This window comes from Polypterus senegalus, chromosome 10 (genome assembly GCF_016835505.1).
Source record: "Polypterus senegalus isolate Bchr_013 chromosome 10, ASM1683550v1, whole genome shotgun sequence".
In the NCBI taxonomy this organism is placed as follows: domain Eukaryota; kingdom Metazoa; phylum Chordata; class Cladistia; order Polypteriformes; family Polypteridae; genus Polypterus; species Polypterus senegalus.
The window spans coordinates 111,454,457-111,481,389 of NC_053163.1; the positions used below are offsets into that span (position 1 = coordinate 111,454,457).

Sequence of the window (26,933 nt, forward strand, 5' to 3'; positions counted from 1 at the left end):
GTCTCATTGATATTTTGTATTGTAAACATGTTTTGTGGAGAAAATGCTTATCTTAATTAAAATAGTAATGGCCTAGGTAGCTCGGCAGTTTGAGGTAAAGCCATTTTAAACCATGCCACAATAAGTACAGTGCTTATTTTTCAACATTGTTTTATCAGGTGGTTATTTTATGTAATACACAACTGTTTACAAGAACCAATGCACTCCAAATTTCTACAATTTCACAAGGTCAATTTTTAACTCCATAATTTCAAAGGGTGTACTTTAGTTCCAGACTCTTGTTACACTGACAGTCTAGTATACTCATTCAAGTTAGCTGATTAAAATTAAAAAAGTATGAGTAGAAACAAGAATGACATACTGGCAGACACCAGAAGAAATTGGAATAAAGAACAACATACTGTGATAACAAAGAAATACATTGAAAAATGAAAAGCCATAGTGCTTTAATTATGCAATTTTGCAGAGCTAACGGTGAAAGAGGTGTCTTATGAAAGCATGCGCATAAAAAGGGTTGTTTACTCTTGATGAAAAAGGTGCCTATAAGGACATCCCCAAACAAATCTAAAAACAGTGAGGAGCGGTAGTCTTTTGGAAAATGAGAACTCTGGATTCAGAAAATCTATATTTTCCTGCTGGTTAATATTATGTAACTTCTCTTGTTTATAATTGTGTAAGTGGGTAAAAATGTAACAATGAAGCCAATATAGTGAAGTGTGATTTAATCATTGCTTCTGGTCTAAGCTACATTTTAAATATGTAGTCTCTCATAGGGTAGCCACGTAAAACTAGTAACATAAAGCATATGCAACAAATAAATACATTTAGATAAAAAAGTTGCATTTTCTTAATAAGCTGTGTCTGTGACTTTAAGTGACAGCCATATTCTCCCTAGAATTGTATCTCCTCTATTACTCACTTCAGAAGAAGTTTCAATCATGAATGGACAATCCTACAACTACAGTATTATACTGTATGCTGTAAATAAAATGTACTGGAAACAGAGAAAGAGAAGAATAATCATTAACTTGTAAGGATCTTCCAGATGAAAATGAAGGTGGTGTATATGCTGGCCAACTGCACTTTCAAGGCATGTTGTTTTCCCAGAGCAGTCCTGTAAATCCAGTTCCTACCATACAGAAGGAAAACCATTCCAACAGCAAAAATTGATGTGGCAGTTTTCTCTAAAGTTGCCAGTTTTGAGCTGTTCAAGGAGTGTAGTTTAAGTAGATTCAGAAGAGCTGCATAAACCATTTTCCATTTTCCATATCAAATATTACATTCTAATGCAGTGGTTCTCAATCTGTGGGGCAGGCCCCCCTAAGGGGGCACAAAGTAACAAAAAGGGGGGCGCGAAGATGTGAAAAAAGAAAACAAAAATCGAAAATATGAAAAATACATCTATTGAAACCAAAACAAATTAACTTAAACTACATATTGATACTAGAAAAATAAATATACAGTTAGATAAATGTTGATAAAAGTTAAGTAGGTATTACAAAATATGCATCTAAGATATATTATTAATTAAAAAAGAATACATTGGTATTAGTGGGCTCCTTTCAAAAAAACGTTAGGGGGGCGTGATTAAAACTGTTATGAAAACTCAGGTTGCAAATACTTAAAGGTTGGAAAACGCTGCTCTAATGGACATTAATGACATTAATGAACAAACCAGGGAACTAAATAAACTCATACTGAACAACTGAAAGTTGAAAGAGAGAAGGAGAGAGAGAAAGAGACTAATGGCCAATAATCTATTTGTATTAGTATTCTTAATCAAAAAGCTCATGGTGTCATCTACTGCAACCGACACTACACAGAGGCTGATTTTGTAAATGGATGAATGGATGCTTTTGAGATATCTGTGGCTTGTTTGTATATATATATATATATACTAATAAAAGGCAAAGCCCTCACTGACTGACTGACTGGCTCACTCACTCACTCACTCACTCACTGACTCATCACTAATTCTCCAACTTCTCGTGTAGGTAGAAGGCTGAAATTTGGCAGGCTCATTCCTTACAGCTTACTTACAAAAGTTAAGCAGGTTTCATTTCGAAATTCTATGCGTAACGGTCATAACAGTCGACAACATCCGCCATGTTGAACTTTCTTATTTATGGCCCCATCTTCATGAAATTTGGTAGGCGGCTTCCCTGCACTAACCGAAACCGATGTACGTACTTATTTCGGTGGTATGATGCCACTGTCGGCCGCCATCTTGAATTTTTCAACGGTCTTTGCTACTTATGGGCCCATCTTCAAGAAATTTGGTATGCGGGTTCCCAACGCTAACTGATTCCTACTTACGTACATATGTACGTCCATAGCCTGCAGCTTGGTCACCGTGTGAGGCGGCGTTGGGTCACCCATCCCAACGCCTCCCACGTTGTTGGCTGCCTGCCTATATAAGGCCGTCCGTTGCTCCAGTCTCTACATTCCCTTCCTTGCTACGCCACGGGATTCACGTCTCCCTGCTGATAACTACAGCCTTTTAATTTAATCCACGGCTTCTCCGCTGTTTTATTGTTCATTTATTACGATTATAGTTATTATGTAGGTATTTTAGACTCACTTTACATTGTTCAGGTACCCATTTCCTTTATCGTTCCAACCGTACCCCCATTAACATGTCTATCGAGGTGATCACCATCGATCAAAGAACTGTCACTTACCGAGTGGTTTCCATGCCCGGAGATGGCACCTGCCTTTTCCATTCTCTTTGTTACATATTGCACGGCCGTATCAGGCTCACTCTTGATATCCGGAGGAACATTGTGTCTTATGTATTGAATGACTGGGAAAGGTTCAAGGTGTGGACTGATGACGGTACAGGAGATAATTATACTGCACAGGAGCACTATAAGAGTGAAATGCTTGTCCTTCACCTATGAATCTGCATGTGAGTTGATGGCTGCCACTGAATTGTTTGGTTGTCGCTTTCAAGTGTACCGAAAGGGCCAAATATTTTACACCTTTCGACAACCGCCAATGCCTCTTAAACATCTTAGATTTACAGGTGACGATTTCAGTAGTGGACACTTTGATGTTTATGAATGTTTAAACTCTCAAAAGCTGGATGTGAAGTTATCGATGAAACCGGTTGTATACTTACAACGCTTGACAGATGCCAAATGTCTCTTCAACACAAGTCCTACAAATTCTGCCGTAATTGAAACAAACCATGAAACTCAAACCGATTGTGACAGCAGCAATCCAAGCTGTGAGATTTGAAACAAGATTACTGTTCACATGGCCAACTGTACGTTGCATGCTTAAGAGTAAGCTCAGTGCACAGCTTGGTCATATTACAACTGGAGGGCCGAACTCACAATGTGGTATATAAAGAGATCCATAAGAAATAATTATTGGTATATTTTCCCTCAGTTTAAAAAGGTTTAATTTTCTTCTTAATAAAAATTTTAAGGCAGTACTTCGCCGCTGCGAAGCACGAGTATTTTGCTAGTATATATATTGTGGCCCAGGAGGACCGGAGGAGGGCTTGTGCCTCCTCCAGGCCGCGAGGGGGCGTCCGCCTTGGTTATGTTGGGGGCCTCGGGTGAAGGGCTTGGAAGCCCAGCCCTGTAGGGACCCATGGCCACCGCCAGGCGGCGCCCCGGTGCCTGCAGAAGTCTGGAGCCCAGCACTTCCGCCACACCAGGAAGTGCTGGGGGGAAGAAGACAGGGGACACCCGGAGGGCTTCCGAGTGTGCAGCCAGCATTTCCGCCACACTGGGGCGTGTCTTCTGAGGAGTGCCGGGAAGCAGCTGGAGCCCATCCGGGTTCCTATTTAAGGGGCTGCCTCCCTCCAGTCATTGGTGGATGTCGGGTGGAAGTGGACAGAGCTGGAGAGAGGACTGGAGGCGGCCAGGAAGGCACAAGGACTGTGAGGCCTGGATATTGGGGAATCGGTGCAAGAGGCACTGGGGTTTGTGGTGCACGTGACTTTATTAAATGTATATATTGTAAATAAACAGTGTGTTGGGTGCAAGAACGATGTCCGTCTGTCTGTATATATATATATATATATATATATATATATATATATATATATATACAGTAAGATTATGGTTTGTTATTACCACAGGTTATTCTTCGTGTTTTTACACATGTCCGACCTCTGCAGTGTTTATGACGCTGACATGAATGGCATTCTCCTCAATGGCAGAATGCCAATGTTTTCAAAATCAAGGTTGACAGATACACTGAAGGGCCAATCAAATTTTAGGAGGATCAAATGTGTGAAGAGTGGTCCCATAGACAGAATTACTAAACACTGCATGACCAGCAGCATCGTACGTCAACGCCACCACCATATTGCAAGTGGCACTGCTGTGGAGTGACGTATGGATAAAGATGCCTAACGCATGTGTTATTTGGGATTGTACAAACCGCTGTATGCTCCAAACCAGATCCCAGGGAATTATATTTAATAGGTAAGGCTGAACAATTGTTTTGGTTATATTTGGCCATTAGAAAATCCCATTTTATAATCTTAACTTTAGCTACGCCAGGCTAAGCTAGCAAAGCTACGCATTTATGTGCTCAAGTGAGCCTCCAAGCAATGTTTTGGCTAAATGTATTTAGTCACTAACTATGTAGATTGTTGTTAGCTGTTAACATTTCTCAAACTCTGAAAGTTTCCCAAAGAAATCCACCTCATGAAGCAGTGGGAGGTAGCCCTTAGACGGGATTTTGAGAAAGCTGTCCTGTGATGTGTGCCGTGCTAGTTTGGTAACAGATGCTGATCAAAGCTACCTCTTGCTCACATTAAAAAACAAAGGAGGTTTGATGATTCCTTCTGAGGGTACAGTCAGGGTGGTCAAGTAGCTGAGCATCTTATCCGACAGTCGACATTAGGGGAAGCTGTCAGTGTATCTTTGATTAATCAGTTTGTTTGGGCTGAGATTGAATCAGATGATGTGTTTTTTCTCAAGGAGCACACTGAGGAAACACCGTTTGAAATTGACAGCCATCATTTTATGCTCATGTCTTTAGTTCTGTCTGTCTTCCACAAACTAAGGCTGCACCATACTGCCAGACTGAATACTCTCAAATTACAGGATCTGAGTGAGCGAGAGGGAGTGTGAGTCTGTAGGAGCTCTGTGAGATAGGGGGGAGCAAGACTATGGAGAGCTTTAAATGTTAAGAGCGGTATTTTGTATTGTATTCAGTAGTAAACAGGGAGCCAGTGAAGTTGAGAGAGAATAGGTATAATTTGTTCAGTGGATTTACCACAGCAGGTTATTATTCTGGCAGCAGAATTTTGATGGTTGTAAGCGATGGATACGTTTTTGTGGGATGCCAGATAGAATAGCATTACAATAATCTATACCTGAGGTGAATAGGGCATTAACCAATACTTCAGTACTGTGTTACGTAAGAACAGGACGAAGTCTAGAAATGTTTCGGAGATGAAAGAAGGCAATCCGAGAAATGTTACTTATATGGGAGGAATTATTTAATAACTAGACATTAAGCCCGTTACAATAACGGGCGCTAGAACAGTAGTGCATAAACATTAGTAGGAACAGTCTATATTAAATGGCACGGGACATTGACCTCATTCTGTTTCTTGTCTTAATTTTTTTTTGGTCAAAAATATTTTTGCAAGAAGCCTATAAAAAATAATGTAAAATAATAATAAAAATAAAATAGAAACATATATGACAACACAGTAAGTATAATTAATATTGTCTTAGTGTAAAACTTTATAACAATCTATAAGACATAATATCTGAAGAAGATATTTAGGAAAAACTTTCTATTTTTTTACCTCATGAAATGTTTCTAGAAAATTTCATTACAGACAACATTTCTTGTAAATATTCTGTCTGAGTTTGGCAACAGTTTGCCTTGATCCGGACCATCTACAACTTTGACAACAATATCTGAAAAACTTCTAACTCTTGATAATGCAATTTATAACTGACCGTGGGTGAATACTGGTTCTGGCAAGTAAATGCCAACTTTTTCTAAGGTTTGCTCTTCTGAGTCTTTCTCTTTTAGCGTTTTTCTGACGGTCATTTTCTTTTTCTTCAATCGATCTATTTGCTCGTATTTGTCTTTGTCTTTGAGCCTTTCTTTTGTTGATGTTTACTTGTTGAGCTGATGTTGCTTATGTAGGATTTGATTGTCTGTGTCTTTTGTCCTACTTGACGTGTCCTTTTTTTTGGGTGGTATGTTGTTAGTAGATACGTCTGTAATATTTTCTCTTACAGCAATACTGGCTTGTATGTGGCTGTAATATGCGTCACTGTATTGTGTGTCTTTAATTTTCTCCCGCAGTAATACTGGTTTGCATTTCCATAAAATGCCTGTCATTTTCTCTGACAGTAATATTGGCTTTGTTGTCCGTAATATCACTTTAATTTTCTGTCACAACATTGGGCAATCAGCAGAGTGTCCCCAGCAACTGATTTAATGTGTGGCGTGTAGCTGATAATCGTGCCCGTGGCGTCTCCCCAGCAAGTACTATGCAGTTCCCCAGCAAGTATTTTAATCTGTGCTGGCGTGCAGGTGATTATTGTATGTGTGGCGTGGCGTCTCCCCAGCAACGGATTTTATGTGCGCGGCCGCGACTACCCAATCAGCACTCTCCCCAGCAATGATGTCCTTTATTTCTTATCATGCGCGGCCGCGGCTAGGCCATTCACTGTGTGCCCAGCTGCCAGTGTGTGTGCTTTATTTACTTATCATGCGCGACAGCGGCTAGGCCATTCACTGTGTGCCCAGCTTCCGGTGTGTGTGCGTCCACAGTGCAATGCGCATGGGTGGGGCAGGGCGCGATGCATGGCGCGGACCGCGCATACGCACTTCACCAGAAGACACCTGGACGCACACAGGGGTTTTATTGAAGAGGATAATAATAATAATAATAATAATAATTACAAACGTTATTGTTTTTAACCCAGAAAATTCCGTTTTCCACGTCCACCTGTATTAGTTTAATTGGCACTTTTGCCACTCGCAATATGGCGGATGCGCTGACGTATCATGTCGACTGGGCAACATAGTGAATGCGACATCTATCTATATTTGTCTATGAGTGGTCCGGCTGCGTATGGGAACGTCTTTTATGGGAAGTGTTTACTTTTTTGTAAACAAAATATTAATATAACGCGAGTTTAAATACAAGTACAGTTAGTAAGCGCACTTTGTAGAGTTATTTAAAGTCGTAGTTGATAGGTGTTGGCAATGTTCTTGCGAACGTATTCGGACAGATATTGTAAATGAAACAGTTTAAAAGTCGAATGCAAATCACCTCGAAGGCTTACGTCTCCGGATGCAGATAGAGACAGTGAAGCGTGTGCCAGCTTTTATTGATTATCACCTTCGGCATGTTTTAAACTATTTTGTGACTTGTTACATTTCGTTATGAGCTAGTTTGAGATTTTTGGTTAAATAGTTACATTTCATTATGTTTAACGTCGGTGTGTGTGTTTTTTTTTTTTGTTTTTTTTTGTGGTATTTACAAAATAAAATAATACGCAAATTGTAAAAAAAAAAAATAGTGATCAGTCTGTCTTCCCCATCGTCGTTCTGCTTTGGCAACACTAGGGACTTGTCAAAAAGGCGCCTTTGAAGTGAACTGACAGTGAGAGGGGGAGCACAAGGGCACATTCCACAACGCATTCCTGCAGACTTGTTCGTTCATGAAGGGCTTTGCGGGCGTAGGGCTCCACGTAAAGAGACAGGAGTCGGCGAGCGTCGGGGGTGGGACAGCCAGTTGGCTGCCAAGCAGCTTCCAGAATGAATTCCTGGTTGACCCTGACAAGTATGCTCATTGCTTTGCAAACTGATGCTTTCACCACATCTCCTGTTAACGCTAGCTGCAATGCGTTTACGGTCACAGTGGACTAGAACAAGATCCTAGCGTGTGGTCGTGTAATTATAGTAAATTGTTGATTAGAATTGCACAGCCAAATATTTGTCGGCACCCTTAAGTAGTACTTGTAAGATAACTGGACATCAAACCGCAAGTTAGTTCAGTTTTTGTCACCAGCGCTCTGTATTTGCCCATCTGCTGAAAAAAGTGTGTTTAACAATCTCGATTTTGTAAGTCAATCGCGGGTAAAGGTGTCACTAAGAGAAACAACGGCGTATGTTATTTCTTGCCTGAGAGTGGTTTTTAAACTTTGCTGTCTTTATTCACTTTCCATACACATATGTATTTTAAGGGTTATACAGCATTAGTCGATCCACCAAAATTATTTATCAGACATTTAACAGCTGACCAACTCTTCTAGATGTGTTTGCTTTAGTGTTTTAGTCCGATATAAGTATTAAGTAATTGGACAGCTTGTGATTTTTCTACTGTCTGATCCCATTTTACTGAGGTTGTCTTGTAGCTGTTAAAAGAAATGGAAAACACCGTGTGCATGGTATATATAAGACCACGTATAGAATAACGGGGATGTTTATAAAACAGATGTTCACACTTTATGTGGTGTTTTCTATAAGATGTACAAAATATAGTTGTGTGCACAAGTGTAAGGCTGATTGTTTTGTGTGAATAATGTATTCAAAGTCCACTTGAAATGAGAAAAGTCAATTCAGTGAAAGTCAGGCATGTCCAACAAATAAATTAACGGAAATACATCCATTTTCTAACCCGCTGAATCCGAATACAGGGTCACGGGGGTCTGCTGGAGCCAATCCCAGCCAACAAGGCAGGAACCAATCCTGGGCAGGGTGCCAACCCACCACAGGACACACACAAACACACCCACACACCAGGGCCAATTTAGAATCGCCAATCCACCTAACCTGCATGTCTTTGGATCGTGGGAGGAAACCGGAGCACCCGGAGGAAACCCACGCAGACACGGGGAGAACATGCAAACTCCACGCAGGGAGGACCCGGGAAGCGAACCCTGGTCCCCTAACTGCGAGGCAGCAGCGCTACCACTGCGCCACCGTGCCACCCACGGAAATACATGCATTCACAAAATACTGTAGTACCCATACATTTTCTAAATTATTTTTTTATTGGTTGCTGGAGTCTTTAATAAAGCAAGAATCAACACTAAATAAGGCTACAAGTTACAGTCACACAGTGACAAAAATAGTAACTCATGAAAAGCAATGTTTTCTCTTTCTAGCAACTAGTTTTGCTTTTCCTAATTTTATTTACATACTATGAGAAAATATTTTACAAAGCAGAAATGATGCAGTACAATTCCAAGACAGATAGTAATAAAATGTATATAAGATAAAATAGCATTAATAAAAATATTTTGTAGAATAATTATAACACAGGATATATTAAAGTTTTTCATAATCACACACCAAAACTAAACATTCTTTTTATAGTGCAAGATTTAATTAAATAACAATGAAAGTTAAAAGACACATAGTGAAGTTCTGTACTTGATTCCCCAATACTTATAAGTTCAACAACATCCATTAATTTTCTAACTTGCTTACAGTATGTAGTTCAGAGTCATTGGAAAACACAGTAATGGCAGTTTTGCAATGCAAGTGAAAAATATTTGTGACTTGTGAGTGTATTTTAGAGGGGCATAGAAAGTAAAAGTAAAATAAAAAAGTGTTTTCACTTTCACAATTGAATCAGAGTTTTTTTTTTTTTTTTTGCTCAGTATACTGTAGTTTTAGTTTAAAATAGCAATAAAGAAGAGTCAGAAATGGCACAGTAGTCTTTTCTTGAATTATAAATATGTGTTTCTGGTGGCACTGAGTTTCCTTGTACTGTTTATTTGTTCAGGGATTAACAGACTGTGTACATACGTAACCTCTGCTCTAAGCTGGTTGATTCCTCATGGTCTTTTGTCTTAAATAGCCCATTCTACATTGGCATGATCATTATTTAGGTAGGAAAGTTCTGTGCCTTCAGAATAAATATAAGCTGATCTTTCTGGGAGGGAGATATGCTGGAATTACATTCAAATGATTTTTGTTTTGTTGTTTCATTCACTATGCATCTAAGAAGTTGTTCACAGAATGGAACTCTGACCCCGGCAGCTAGAGCTCTGTGGACAAATACTCTGAGGAAACAGATGGCCACATTGGGAATCCTATTGTAAAACCCTACTTCCTCTTTCCACTTCCATGGAAACAATGAGTCGTGATGTAAGGTCAGTACAAAGGAAAAAGTGGGCATGGGTAGACAATTATAAATGAGTACAGTGCCCCAGTTCTGTTCTACAAAGGAGGGGTGTAGGTGGTGCTGAAAAGTGGGAGTTGTCTACTGATTGACCGACCAATCCAACATTTTGCACCTGGGCTCATATGGAACTACACTACTTCATACTTTTGTGAACTCCATGTATACATCTCCCTTTCTTACTCTGCATTTCACTGTGTCTCTGTCCAAGGTCAGGATGTTATAGGTTTACCTGTAGTTTTTTCCATCTTGCCTTTACCTATGAATCTGACTTGTGACTGACACTCAGAACTAAAGATAAGCTAAGTGGAGGCTGCTATGTAATATATACTCTGTCATGTACTAATGAAGAAAGGACTTTGCCTCATTTTATGTATGATGAACTCAACAGTACAGGACTAGTGATTTTGGAGCTGCGTGTTCCCTAACATTTCTAGACAAATGGCTGTTTGTGAATGGAAGTGTAACTGGATCATCATGGTGGATATGTGGCTGATCTATGGAACGCAGGGGAGGTATTGGTCTTCACACAGACACAACAAAGAGCACAGGGGGAGCTGCCTGGAGCCCAACACAATCAGGATTTTGGCTTCTGTGTTCATGTCTAAGCTTCTAAGGAGTTTATTTAGTGATTAGTTGTTATGTCCTTCCAGGACTCTATCCTTTGTGACTACAGACACAAGGAGTAGCGGAGAGAAGCCTTTGGCACTGGTAGATTTATGGTCTGAATAAACAGAAAGCAGGCAAGCTTCACAAGCATCTCTGATTCTAGTGAAGATCTCAGATTTCAATATGCATATCTGAAACAGGAAAAGCACATCATATAAACAGGAACAAAGGCAAGTCTGCCCCACAAATCCTCCCTTGACTTTCTCGGTCGCTTTTGTCCTTGGAAAGTGGTTGGCCAGGAGGTCACAGTCTCTCTGTTCGCTGGATTGCCCAAGGAATCTTGGGGCAAGTAGAAGTGCTTCTGGCTATCATGCTGGGGTCAAAAGGCTTTAAAAGCACTAAAGCAAACTAAGCATTGACTGCCATTGGGAATGTTCCTGTGGGACACAATTCTGGCATGGTCTGAAATGATGTAACATTAGATATTACATACTTTGTCCCAGGAGGGAGCTTTACATCAAAGTGCAGAAAATGAAAGTGGAATTTGCCTGTGTTTTGATTAATTGCACTGAGCATCATATAGGCTTCCCACAACCCTGAACTGGATTCTATAGGTCTGAGAATGTTATGTTATGGTATCATAAAACTTAAATAATTAATAGCGATATATTTATAGACTAAATCAAATGTATTACTTCTCCACCTCTCTTTTTATGCCTTTTTATCAAAAGCTAATTCCAGTTTCAATTTCCTTCCTGCTATATGTGTATGAATCTGTATCCAAAGATATATGGATTTGCATGTGGTATCACTGATCAGATCTGTCTCTAGTTAATAACTGTGTGGTCACAACCAAGATACTCTGCATATGGTGGCCCTAGCAGGAGAAAATGTGAATTTCCTAGTAGAGAGGAGACATTTGTTCAGTTTCTGTCAAGGTGAAGTAGTAGCTACAAGTGTGCATGAGTTTCTTTTTTGAAGAGATGAAAAAAAACACTTTGAAGCTGCCTGTTTAAAAAAATATTTGTCATGTTTCTGTTGCTTTTTTTTAGTTCTTTCCAATTTATTAATTTCTGCCATATTAATTATTCTTTCTATTTTTGTTTTATTTATAGTGCCATTACTTTAACTTTGCTGCAGAGGTTTCCTGACTTGTTCTTGAGTTCAGATGTTGTCATTGGTTCATACTTGAACAAATTTCTTGACAAATTCTGTTATTATCCATCCATTTTCTAACTCATTAATCTAGTGCAGGGTTGTGGGAAGCTACTGCCTATTGTAATAGCACTGAGCACAAGATAGGAACCAAACTTGCACAGAGCTAGAGTCTATTGCAGGTGACAACCAGAGTCCTTAACACCAAACCAAATTAGACATGCTTGTCTCTGAGAGAAAAGCTAGAATTATCTAATGGAAAACCCATTCTTTCACAAGGAGGATGTGCAAAATTCACACAATCTGTTCATGAGTCAGCATTGAAATCTGGGTATATGGAGCTGTGAGGCAGAAATGCTAATGACTGCATCACTGTAATATACATTTCCTGCAATTTATTCATTTTAAACTTTACTAGTAACCTAAATGCTACTCTCATTGCATATAATGTGACAGGTTTTTGCAGCTACTGCTTCACCTTTAGTGCTTTACATTATTTTAACAAAGGCAAACAGGACATTCTAGAAATGAAGGTTTAATGATGTGAAAAAGTATTTGTCCCCATCTGATTTTTCAGAATGACTGGTATCAGGTGTTAAATAAAAAAAAATATATGCCTAAATTATGTTGAATTTAGTAAACAAAAACAAATGTTTATAGTTATTTAACCTTGTATTTTAGAAACATAGGCAATATATGAGTGTGTAAATTCCTTCACTTTTCCTGTATTTATCAATCAGTGTTAATGAGGAACTGGGGCTGAGCTGTCCCCAGAACTATCAATCTTAATATAAGGGCAAGTGTCTGTGTTATCTGTGTGTCCATCTGATTGCTAGAGTTAGGAAGAAAAATATAAATATAGGCAAAACATGTAGAAGAAGGGTAAAAAACCAAAAATGATGCTAAAAATACTGATTAAGGGTCTGATAATACAAAATAATCTTAGCCTATTTTGTTAGAAGTGTGGTAGTGACTTTCTTGCATCCATTTAAGCTACATGAACAAGGTTTATAGCTGTAATGCTAATGACTGATAACTTCACATGGTTGGTGATGGATGAGTGAAAATATCAATAAATCGGCATGTACATTGAAAAAGCAGCACTCTGAATTGGTAAGGATGGAGTCACTGAACAACCAATTTACCAAATAAAAAACACGAGATCCGTTTTAACTACTTAGATTAGGTAGCACAGCTAGTTTTAACAATAAAGCATTACACAGGATACTTGCATTAGTTCCTAAAATGAGTCCACACAAGCTTATAATTGCTGGACACTTTAATTGTGCATTAAATTCAAACATAAAAATGTCTTTGGCAACTTCTATTACAGTTTTGTACAGATCACAATTTGTCTGACCCATAAGAGAGGTTTGTACCCAGATTCAAGAGAGTATTCTTTCTTTTCATTGCTTTAATGTAGTTAATACATTTTATCTATACTAATAAAAGGCAAAGCCCTCACTCACTCACTCACTCACTCACTCACTCACTCACTCACTCACTCATCACTAATTCTCCAACTTCCCGTGTGGGTGGAAGGCTGAAATTTGGCAGGTTGATTCCTTACAGCTTCCTTACAAAAGTTGGACAGGTTTTATATCGAAATTCTACGCGTAATGGTCATAACTGGAAGCAGTTTTTCTCCATTTACTGTAATGGAGATGAGCTTCAACGCCGTGGGGGCGGAGTTTCGTGTGACATCATCACGCCTCCCACGTAATCACGCAGTACATAGAAAACCAGGAAGACCTCAAAAAAGCGCTCAAGAAAACATGCATTATATAATTGAGAAGGCAGCGAAACAATAAGAAGCGAGTTCTGCTACTTCGGAAACAAAGCACGATGTAAACCTACACTTTAAATTAAGTTCATAGACAGGCTGCCGCTGGCGTTTGTAATTTAGTGCCTGCCCATATAAGGCCATCCGTCAGCGGCAATCCAATAGCAAACTGCCACGGGTAAATATTCACGGGTGAAGGACTGTGCTTATGGAGAGGAAGATGAGATGGTCAGGGTGGTGTTTGACACAAACTCAGCGAAACTGCGAGAGAAAGTTTTAAGTGCCAGGACTAAGGTAACATTAAATAAAGCTATGGACATAGCACGAGATGGCACCAGCACAGCTGGGAACCTTCGATGCAAGTACACCGAGTGGCTCACGTGAACTGATGCAGTGCACAGATAAAAAGCAACAGTTCCAAAGAGTGCTGAACAAAAACCGAATTACACAATTGAAAAGGCAGCAAAAATATGAAGCGCCTGATAAGCATATTCATAAATGCAGCTACTGTGGAAACAAAGCACACGGTGGAAAAAGTCAATGTCCCGCTAAAGGAAGACAGCGTAAAAAAACCCGTGCATGCAGTTTGTCACATCACAGATAAAAAGGAAGACGAGCTGTTTATTGATGCAGTAAGGAACTAATCGATGAATGAAACCTCTTATCTTTACAACGATTGACAAACACGGAATGTAACTTGAACACATCCTACAAATACGAGCCTGATTGAAAGAAATAATGATAATCAAATCCTTGATGACAGCAACATTCAATAACACTCACAAAACAATTACTGTATATTGACAATCATGTTACGTTATTTTTAAAATGTTCCCTTTTCTTTTTCATAACTTCTACTTCTCCACTGCGATACACGGGTATATATATATAAATGTATATCTATAGCCCGATCTACAATACATACTTTAGCATAGACAAGCGGTGGCGCAATTGTAGAGTCTTAAGCCTCTAACGCCGACATTGAGGTTCGATTCCCGAGAGGGATGTACTGACTATGTACGCGCTACCGATTCATTTTACCTTCCCATCTCCTTGGTTTGGGACGTATGAAAAATATTAGGTTAACGCAGAATCATGTTACGTTATTTTTAAAATTTTCCCTTTCTTAGCACAAGCACAGTTGAGAAGCTTCGATGCATGTACTCCATAACGCGTTAAAAAATAACGCATTTAATCACACTTTCAATTCCAAGCAAACGGGAACTTTTGTCAATGCATGATTTCCTGGTACATCCATTACACTGATGCACACATCACAGCTACAAAAATGTTAGAGTCGGAATAAAGCGCGTTCCTACGACTGATCATTTCGACTACCGAGCGAAGCCTTGATAAAAGCATGGTTTTGTGCACACTGAAAAGCAAGCAAAATTAGATGCATTACAGAAAGCGGACTTTGTGGCTCTTACTGGGGATCATTGGACTTCCGTGACCGTTAGTAATTCTAAATACATCTAATTACAAAATGTTCAATGATCACACTGTTTTAGCCTAATGTACAAAATAATTTTGGCTAATGTTACTCAGAGTTTAAAGAGTAAGCTGGTCAAATTACCTTTTATGTTTCTGACTTATTTTTTAAGAAGAAAACTGCACTTTATGGTGAAATTTTGGTTATTATTATTTAAAGACAATACTATTCTGAAAATGTACTTAAAGTACTTAAACTACCACTTTATTTTTAAGTCTGCCCAATTTTAACCAGGGATGATATTTTTGTTTCTGTTTTGAATTCAAATGCAGTTTAAAAGCTTTTTTTTTCAGAAATTAAAACAGCTTCAGTTTACAATATTCATGTCCATGTCTATTATTTGATTCTGTAAGCCCACTAAAACCGTTTTAAATAAAAAAAAACATTTGCGATTTGGGGCAAATTTACGTGTGCGATTACATTAATCAAGATTAATTCTTACACAGCCTCTAATTAATTGGATTAATTTTTTAATCGAGTCCCACCTAATATATATATGTAGATATATATATGTAGATTTGTATATATATGTGTATATACAGTATATATGTAGATATGTATATGTTGTATATACAGTATGTATATATGTGTGTGTGTATATATACAGTATGTGTATATATGTATATGTATATATATGTATGTGTGTATATGTATATATATATATATATATATATATATATATATATATATATATATGCCAGCAACACTCATGACAATTACAAAACAATTACATTGTCAATCATGTTACGTTATTTTTAAAATGTTTGCTTTTCTTTTTCATAACTTCTTTAACACACTACTTCTCCGCTGCGAAGCGCGGGTATTCTGCTAGTCGATAATAATTTACAACCCTATACAGTAAGAGTTCCCAAACTTTTTTCGGCTACAGACCCCTTTAACAAAAACTTTTAAAACTGTTGACCACCTAGTCATTTACTTTACTTTACTCAAATTAATACATTTGTATAGTACTCGATATTAAATATTTCACTAGATATCGAACTTTTCATTTTAATCACTTGTAATTAAAGACTTAAAAAGATAAAAAGACTATGGAATATGGCATTATCTTGTGGAACATTTAATATTGAAACCTGCACTAACGAAAATTAAATCAATTTTTGACATTTAGGAAATAAATATGTAAATTCAAAATAAGTACAAGTAGTCCAAGCTGTACAGTCTGCATTTCTTTTTTGGTTCAGTCATATTATTATCTGAAGGAATAAAAACTTTTATTAACAAACAATTTCGACAGCCCCTGTGATTAAAAAAAAAAACAAAGTATGTACTTACTTGAAACAGAAGATTTTTGATTTTTTTTCAAACTCGAATAAATAAACTGTGTCCTCTGATTTTCTTTTTCGTAGTACTGCTCCTCAATAAATAATTATATTCAAAGTTTAAATCACAAATAAGTACATGTCACATCAAACAAACCAATTTATAGTGTTTTATGAAAGCATGACCGTACAAGACTGATAGATTCTGCCAATATCGAATATCTGTCGTCTCGTCCATTCGATAAGACAAATGGCCTGTATGGTAAATGGCATGTATTTGATATAGCGCCTACTAGAGTTCAAGAACCCCCCTAGGCGCTTCACAACACAACAGTCATTCACCCATACATTCACACGCTGGTGATGATAAGCTACTTTGTAGCCACAGCTGCCCTGGGGCGCACTGACAGAGGCGAGGCTGCCGAACACTGGCGCCACCAATCCTTCCGACCACCACCAGCAGGCAAGGTAGGTTAAGTGTCTTGCCCAAAGACACAACAGCTGCATTCTCATGCCAGGAGCGAACCTGCAATCCTCCGATTGGACAACCCGCTCTACCGACTGAGCTACTGCTGCCCTAAGACAGTGCACAGAATTGTTTGTGCTACATGTATTTTAATGAATTCTTACGTGTGACTCTTTTAATGACACCTTTTTACCTTTTCATTTGCAAGTTTGGTATGTAATGTGTTTTTATCAAAAAAGTGTTTTTTTGAATTATTTTACTTCTTAATTAAGTACCTATTGGAATCATAGATATTTTGAAGCAACAAACAAATAGCAGTAGTAAGGGGGTCTATTTTTGCTGTCGTCGACCCCCACAATTTTTTATTGAAACTATCGACCCCTAAAATGGGGGTCAATATCGACCACTTTGAGAACTCGTGTTCTACAGTATTCATTATGCAAATACATTGCTCAATGTTACTTTGGAGAGTCTAGTTGTATAGAATTGGAAAGCTTGTTGGGCTGAATAGCCCATTCTTGTTAATATTGTTGTATTGTTCTAATGTTCTCTTATTTTTAGGTTAAATCATTTTGCCCTACAAACACAGTTTACAACTGGTGATTTAAACCAATTGTTGCTATTAATTGAGGAGTTTATAAAATTAGTTTCCACACATTTTAAAAAATAGTATTTAAAAAAATTAAGAGACATTGAAGCAATTGTTAGAGAACAGATATCTCATATGTTTCACATAAGTTTAAATTGCAGAATTGGAAGACATTACAATGGTTTATTTTGATTTCTAGAAGCAATTGAGAATATACAAAATGGCCAGATAAGGCATTTCAAAGGAAAGGGTTGGCTCTTTAACTGCAATTTAATCTATTGAATGCAAGAGAAATTGAACAATTTACTTTGTATGTCACACCATAGTTATTATGAATATGGAGAAAGCTCAGTAAAAGTTTAGCTCAATGAAATACATAAACAGGAAGTTCACAATACATTAATAAAGATTCATAATGTAGCAAGAAATACAATTAGAGAATACACACAAATACTTAACATATTTAAGGAATACTACAAGTCCTTTCTGTAATGTTAAAAGATCAAAACTGATTTAATAGAAGGAAAACACTTATCAAATCTTCAATGCTCGATATATATTCATCTACAGTGTCTGACTCTCCAGAGGTCATGCTGTTCTTGGATGAGGAAAAATAACCTTAGATAGAGTTAAATGGATATTTCAATTTACTCTATTACTTAAATAAAGATCTGGTCTATCTGTATGGATTCAGTTACTTTATACTAGTTCAGAACCATCTGTCCATACTAGATGAATTTTATAAAATATCTGGATTCAACATTAAATATAAAATAAAAGCATGCATTTTCAGTGAATTTTCTGATGCATCACGTTTTGCTGATTGTATCAAAATAGTTTAAATATCTGGGGCTAATTACTACAAGGAAATATAAACATCTTTTAAAACATCTTTGGTAGTATGATGGAAAACATCATTAAATAATGACCCTGGCCTTATCTTACTATTGCTGGGAGAATCAATATTGTCAAGATGAATATCCTCCCATAGTTCCTGTATCCTTTTTCTGAGCATATAATGTATTGTCACAAGAACAGACAGGTGACATAAAAAGATTTGGAACAGCCACTCGTGTATTATGCCCTGGCTGCAAAAGGGTTAATTTTTGGAGGAGTTGGGTCTGGTTCAATGTCCAAAACAGAACTGATGACATATGACAAAGATGGCAGCTTTAAAGGTCTGGGCAGGACTTGAGGTCATCATGGGTGGCGGAACAGGAAGTGACATCATCACAGGCACCTGAACCCTGTGGAAATTCCTGTGAATGGTCTGCAGGGGATTGAGAGAAAAAGTCAGTGTACCTCACCACCAACTGGTCAGACATGGAAACTAGGTTCAATAGTAACATTGATTATCTGGAACTCAAAACAATGACCATGCATCAAAAAGGTGACTCGACAGAGATTAAAAACAAAAAGCAACCTGGTATTACCCAACTTTTAACTCACTGATTACCTAACTTTTGTTACTGAGTATTCATGTTGTACTGTAAAATGTTAAATTGGTAGAAACACTGTTCTGAATCTTCTTGTTATGCTGTGCTCTGTACGCCAGTTAACACTAATGATCAGCAATTTATCAGCAGTCCAGTCATCCATCATTTACTAAAGATACTGAATCAATGTAAGTACACATTTTAAGGCAGAAAAGATGTTTTCTTTTCCCCTAATATGGTATAATCACCTCTTTCAGCCTTGTCTAACTTAGCTAGTATTCAGTCTGTAGAAAACACTCAGCACTGAGATATTTTAAGATCTCTGTATGAATTATGCTCCAAATGTAATATGCCTTAAACCTTTTCTCCTATATGCAAATAAGAAACTTTCTTAAAAGCAATTGAAATTTCAGAAAAGGGATTGAATTCAATTCTTCTTAAAATACAAGCTGATATTTTTTTTTAGCAGTCCCATATATTTTGTTGAAAACTGTCTAAAATGTACCTAGGGCAAGATCCAACCTGTGGTGATGTTATCAAGTACCTGCATATCTAGGCCACACATTTCGGGAATGTCCTACATTTATAGCATTTTGGACAAACATTTGTATATATCTTTTGTTAGCCTTGGATTTAAAATTACTCTTAACACCTTAACAGTAATATTTAATTAAGTTATACTAGAATGGTTTAAAGTGTGCTATGAAAATAAATTGTAATAGTTTATATCAAACTGTACTACTTTCACAGAGACATGTTTTGATCAACTAGAACAATTCCAACAAAAAGTGATATTCAGTATTAACACAAATAGCAAAACACAGAATCTCTTTACAAGAATCTGTTCAAAACTTTTACAGTAATTAGCAACAACTAGCCATAATTTAATTTAAATTAATTGTGGGGCCCGTGCTTAATTTTTTATTGTATTTGCTTTTTATCACACACAAAAGATTTTTTATTTATTTATTTACATTCTCTGTTTTCATTGATTTTTATTTTAGAACCTAAATGCTGAGTTTATTTATTTATTTATCCATCCATCCATCCCCCAACCCGCTATATCCTAGCTACAGGGTCACGGGGGTCTGCTGGAGCTAATCCCAGCCAACACAGGGCACAAGGCAGGAAACAAACCCCGTGTAGGGCGCCAGCCCACCTCAGGGTGCGCACACACACACCAAGCACACACTAGGGCCAATTTAGAATCGCCAATGTACCTAACCTGCATGTCTTTGGACTATGGGAGGAAACCCACGTAGACACGGGGAGAACATGCAAACTCGAAGCAGGGAGGACCCGGGAAGCGAACCCGGGTCGCCTAACTGTGAAGCAGCAGTGCTACCACTGCGCCACCATGCCACCCTATTTATTTATTTTGATTGCTGTCAAAGCATATTTTGTGTTTGCTCAGTTGTTCTTATTTATTTGACTGACTAGTTGTTATTAGTATGCATTTTTGTTGTTTTTTTTGTTTGTTTCTGATTAACTCTAAATATTATGATTTCATTTCTTTTATCGTTTATTTATTTTATCATTATGATGTTGACATCATCTCAGTCCCATTTAGGTTGAGTTTCTGTCATAAAAATGTGGTAATTTATATAAAATTTTTCTGACTTCAGCGTTTGTTGCATTATGTGAACAATTGTGCTCTAACACAAAATATCATTTTGTTATAGCTGTATTAGTATGTTCAATGTCCAATTTTATGCATAATTTATAATTAATCTACTCAGAGTTGGAAAAGGATTATAGGTAGACAGAGCTTTATTTTTTGTTTTTTGATTAAAACAAATATACTCAGCAAAAAAAGAAACGTCCCTTTTTCAGGACTGTGTATTTCAACAATAATGTTTTAAAAATCCAAATAACTTTACAGTTCTTCAATGTAAACGGTTTAAACAATGTTTTCCATGCATGTTCAATTAACCATAATCAATTAATTAACATGCACCTGTGGAATGGTCGTTAAGACCTTAACAGCTTACAGAAAGTAGGCATTTAAGGTCACAGTTCTAAAAACGCAGGACACTAAAGAGACTTGTCTACCGACTGTGAAAAACACCCAAAGAAAGATGCCCAGGGTCCCTGCTCATCTGCGTGAACGTGCATTAGGCATGCTGCAGGGAGGCATGGGGACTGCTGATGTGGCTAGGGCAATAAATTGCCATGTCCGCACTGTGAGACGCCTAAGACAGCGCTACAGGGAGACAGGAAGGACAGTTGATCATCCTCGCAGTGGAAGACCACGTGTAACAACACCTGCACAGGATCGGTACATCCGAATATCACACCTGCGTGACAGGTACAGGATGGCCACAACAACTGCCCGAGTCACACCAAGAACACACAATCCCTCCATCAGTGCTCAGACTGTCCACAATAGGCTGAGAGAGGCTGGACTGAGGGCTTGTAGGCCTGTTGTAAGGCAGGTCCTTACCAGACATCACCAGCAACAATGCTGCCTATGGGCACAAACCCACCTTCGCTGGACCAGACAGGAGTGGCAAAAAGTGCTCTTCACTGATGAGTCACGGTTTTGTCTCACCAGGGGTGATGGACGGATTCGTGTTTATCGTCGAAGGAATGAGGGTTTAACCGAGGCCTGTACCCTGGAGTGGGATCGATTTGGATCGATGGCTAGGGCCATTCCCCCCAGAAATGTCCAGAAACTTGCAGGTGCCTTGGTGGAAGAGTGGGGTAACATCTCACAGCAAGAACTGACAAATCTGGTCCAGTCCATGAGGAGGAGATGCACTGTAGTACTTTAAGCAGCTGGTGGCCACACCAGATACTGACTGGTACTTTTGATTTTGAGCCTCCCTTCATTCAGGGACACATTGTGAAACATTTTTAGTTTATGTCTTATGGTGTTGACTCTTTTAGTGTTCATACAAATATTTACACATTAAGTTTACTGAAAGTAAAAACAGTTGAAAGTCAGAGGACGTTTCTATTTTTGCTGAGTATATAAATAATACTAAAATGTGCAAACTAAAGTCAAAGATAACCCCTTAAAAAGTACTTTTGGAATAGCCTTTTGAAATAGAGTTGTTAACTATTACTGAATTACCACCAATAAAAGTTTAGTTTTTTTTATTATTTATTATTCACTGTCTTACCATACCAACACATTTAAATAATGATGCAACTGACAAAAGCATTAGTTTCATTTAAAAACAGTAGAAATGTATCTTCTAATAGCAATATATAGAAAAAAGGAATTGGTACTAAATCCTGAGGAAGCCCAAATCACTCTTCTGCCAGAAATATGAGAGCGATTGTAGACAGTACACTCATGGATAAGGGGCACTTACTGACATTTACTCATAAATGTTCTGCTTAGAGTTACAAATTAGCCTAACACACACTTCTTTGGGATTCGTGAGGCAGATCACAGCACCAGAGAAAAATTAATGCAAACAGGGAAAACCAAATCTCCATAAATATAGCGACTATACTGGAATTGTAACCCATTCCACCATTTTGCTGTCCTCATTCTAGCTGACTTTAATTTTCTTATTACAAAAGGATGCAATAATATTTTCTTACCTGAAGCTTGTGTTTGATTAATTTGCTCACCAAACAAGTAAAATAAACACCAAACTTTTGTTTCTGTTTTTCTCCCAGGTTCTCTTCTGTATATTAGTATAGTCCAGGAAGAGCTTCTACTAAAATACACTGTGAAAGATTGCAATAAGGTAATGTTCCCACATGATCCTGAAAATCTGGATCAATGGAGCACCATAAATTGATAGATGGATGCATGAAAAATAACATCAGTTAAGCAAACATTCTGTTGAGAGTTAAATGTGATCCTGTGATACAGCTCCTAGCACCCTGTTATTATATGCTAGAAAGCCATATTTGTTTTGTTTTTTGTTTCACTGGTGAAGTTTTGTAGCCTTAGCACTGGCCATTATTTACAGACTTGGAGAAAAAGCAGTAAAATGGAAGTGCAGCAAGATCATGTGTTGATGAACAGCAAGCACTGCACCACTGCCCCCTATTCAAATTAAGCTGATAGCATGCCAAGCTGAACCTTGTTGCTTATGGAAATGAAATGCAGATTTTGTTCAATTATAGACAGGCTAGAGACATCACCTGAGGACTGTCTCTGCGGATCACAATTAAGCTATACTTTATAAGGACATGGAGCAGCAGGAGGCTAAGAAATTATGATTAATCAAATACATCTGCATGTCCATTGAGTCACTGATCAGCATTCAGCAATTTGAAAATACTCATGGATGAGAACAACCAATGGAAGCCATACACATTTATTTGATTTTGGTTAAAAAAAAAATTGGCTATGCAAGGATGGCACCCTGTTGGTCACAACAAGAAGAATCCTTGGTGGCAGGAATAGATAAAGCACAGTATTGGCACAGTATTCTCGAGTTTTATAAATACAGTAAAATGTGCTTTATACTGCACTTTGTGGATTCATATGATCAAGTTAGGGATAATGGTTATGTCTTTTTTCTTCCTTAATACATGAAACATTTTACTACTACCATGGACTAAAAATTGTGAATTTTGAGACTTTGTTCTGTTTTGTGAAATGTTATGATTTCATGTCCCTTGCCTGGCTACTGTAAACTGTCTCAGTGTCTTTTCAGAGTCTTTGCTACTCAATTAAAAGTCCAGAAATTCTTTTAAATACCTGGCAATACTGTTTGACCAATATTAGATTGGGCAAGTAATGACAGTGTTTCTTTGTATCCATAATTTGTAATATAGTACTTCCCTTGCTTTTCAAGCAATAATGTACTTTAATGCACATATATCTAACACCTGTTTTTCTTGCCATATATTGCCTTGAATTTTGTTATAATGTTCTTTGTGGAGCAGTTTCTAATCACTGTAAAAGGCTTCATATAAAAGATGAGTTAATTACCTATTTATTATGAATATATAAAATAACTTTTTAAGTACCTATACAGAATATCTGAATGTATTTGTATGTTTGACTTGTATTGTCATTTAGTCTAAGTACTAGACTTTTGCAAGTGGTTAAAAGATGTGTTCAGCATGTGAAAGAGGTCCAACTGCTTCTGTAATCAGCAAAGGTAAAGAAGAGAGCAAATCTCAGCCAGCATAACTTGATCTTCTTGAGAAATTGGTGTGCATTTCAATGGTTTAACGAGGAACAGGCTCGGTAGAAAGATCAACATTTTTTAATCTTAGTTTCTTTTGTAATGAAATCATGCCTTGTGTTTAAACCTATCTTGTGTGTGTTTTTTTATAATACACTCACCATTTTTGTAGTTTTAACTTATTGTGTTTGCGGTCTCCACTAAGACCATAGGGGTTGGAATTAGTAGGATTAAGGAATTTTTATTTTCAGCAGGATTGCAATATTTGAAGAATGCACATCTCAGTGATATGTGGAAAAACATAATTTTTGCAATTGTTATGAGTACCTTTTTTGTATATTGACCCATTACTCTGATTTAAATTTGACTATCGATATTTTCTCATTTTCATTCCTTACTAATGGAATAAGCCACATCTAAAAAATTCCTGTATGCTACTGTCCTATTTAACTGATGTTGAGTTATCTTTATCATAAAGTATTTAACACTACGCCCCATCTCAGAGCTGTATAAGCAATCACCAATTTTACTGATTTGTTAAGTGATTTAAAGGCTCAGATAAAAAATGCACAATGTTAGGTATGATGGTATTTTTTTACCATTATGTTGGTGCAGGATGTTGCAACAATTGTTTTCATATTGTATAGTTGCATATATTAATTTGAACTCTCTGAAACAATCCATTTTGAGCTCATGCATTATGGATCATTCCCTTAAGAAAATTGTGAGTGTAATGGATATGTCCCTGGGCAAAAAGCCTGAAGGTATGTTCCATTTTTTCTTATTTCTGGTAAGTCAGATCATTTCTATTTCTATTTCTTTCTTTAAAGTGGTAACAATTTTAATTATTAAATAAGTGGAAAAATATATCCATGTTTTCTGTATAGATTGCAGGGTGCTGCTTCATCCTATGTGTCAAAAATTCAGACAGAATCAAGAAATCTTAATTTTGTAAAGAAAAAAAAAGCAAATTAAAAGAAACAAATATTGACAATGAAAAATTAATCTGTACAGCACATTTTACAGTGAAAGTACTGAAGGGCATTATATTGCACTACATTAATACAGTGTAAGGTCTGCTTCAGTAGTTCAGTTCAGTAATAGTATGATGAGGAAAGAATGTATCATTACATCTAAAGGTTTTGTTATGGTTGTGCTGAAGCTCTACCCCTTGCCTTGATGTTAAATGTTTCTCATTTATTTTCTTGGCTTTTGTGAATTGTATTCTTGTTTTTGTTAATGAAATAGTATTTCTTAATAACTCTTGTTAATTTGTTTTTCGCTAAGTACTTCCTTTTCTGCAATCATTTTGTAATTTTCTGTTATTGATTGTTTTAACTGTTCTTTTTACTTCTTGTTAAGCCTCCCACAGCTGTGTGAAGTTAAGCGGACTACCACCTGAAATCTTATTGAAGGACTGTGCGTGGCTCAGGCTGACTGATGGTACGTTGAGTAATGTCCTCCTTCTTGTTAATTCTCATTTCTCATGTTTGTGTTTCATTTCTAGAGTTAGTTTAGATTTTTTGTATTTTGACCTGTAAAGTATTACTGTGTTTTGTGTTTGAAAAAAAATACAGATCAGCATTAGTACTGATCATTATAATATAATAATGAATATGCAGATTAAAGTAGAACTCAGATATTTTATTCAGAAGTTGGAACTGTCATACATAAACTGCTGAAAAAAATTAAAGGAACACTTTGAAAACACATCAGATCTCAATGGGAAAAAGAAATCCTCCTGGATATCTATACTGATATAGACTGGGTAATGTGTTAGGAACAAAAGGATGCCACATCGTTTGATGGAAATGAAAATGATCAACCTACAGAGCCCTGAATTCAAAGACGCCCCAAAAATCAGAGTGAAAAAATTATGTGGCAGGCTAGTCCATTTTGCCAAAATTTAATTGCAGCAACTCAAAATTGTACGCAGCACTTTGTATGGCCCCTGTGTTCTTGTATACATGCCTGACAACATGGGTGCATGCTTCTAATGAGATGACAGATGGTGTTGTGGGGGATCTCCTCCCAGATCTGGACCAGGGCATCACTGAGCTCCTGGACAGTCTGAGGTGCAACCTGGTGGCATTGGATGGACCAAAACATAATGTCCCAGAGGTGTTCTATTGGATTTAGGTCAGGAAAGTGTGGTGGCCAGTCAATGGTATCAATTCCTTCATCCTCCAGGAACTGCCTGCATACTCTTACCACATGAGGCCAGGAATTGTCGTGCACCAGGAGCCACTGTACCAGCATAGGGTCTGACAATGGGTCCAAGGATTTCATCCTGATACCTAATGGCAGCCAAGGTGCCTTTGTCAAGCCTGTAGCGGTCTGTGTGACCCTCCATGGATATGCCTCCCCAGACAATCATTAACCCACCACCAAACTGCTCATGCTGAATGATGTTACAGGCAGCATAATGTTCTCCATGGCTTCTCCAGACCCTTTCACTTCTGTCACGTGCTCAGGGTGAACCTGCTCTCATCTGTAAAAAGCACAGGGCAACAGTGGTGCATCTGCCAATTCTGGTATTCTATGGCGAATGCCAATCGAGCTGCATGCTGCTGGGCAGTGAGCTCAGGGCCCATTAGAGAACATGGGGCCCTTGGGTCACCCTCATGAAGTCTTTCTGGTTGTTTGGTCAGAGACATTCACACCAGTGGCCCGCTGGAGGTCATTTTGTAGGGCTCTGGCAGTGCTCATCCTGTTCCTCCTTGCCCAAAGGAGCAGATACTGGTCCTGCTGATGGGTTATGGACCTTCTATGGCCCTCTCCAGCTCTCCTAGAGTAACTGCTTGTCTCCTAGAATCTCCTCCATGCCCTTGAGACTGTGCAGGGAGACACAGCAAACCTTCTGGCAATGACACGTATTGATGTGCC

At 37.8% G+C, this 26,933-nt stretch overlaps 1 long non-coding RNA gene across 2 annotated transcripts; it reads left to right on the top strand.

Moving 5' to 3' along the window:
• The first annotated feature begins 9,744 nt into the window (after positions 1 to 9,744).
• LOC120536253 lies at positions 9,745 to 25,527 on the top strand. Of its 2 annotated transcripts, none has more exons than XR_005635087.1 (4): positions 9,745 to 9,839; positions 9,956 to 10,103; positions 22,579 to 22,649; positions 25,410 to 25,527. It is a non-coding gene; the product is annotated as an uncharacterized LOC120536253 (long non-coding RNA). The 2 variants fall into 2 exon arrangements; XR_005635088.1 differs by having other exon boundaries at positions 9,959 to 10,103.
• The last annotated feature ends 1,406 nt before the right edge of the window (positions 25,528 to 26,933 follow it).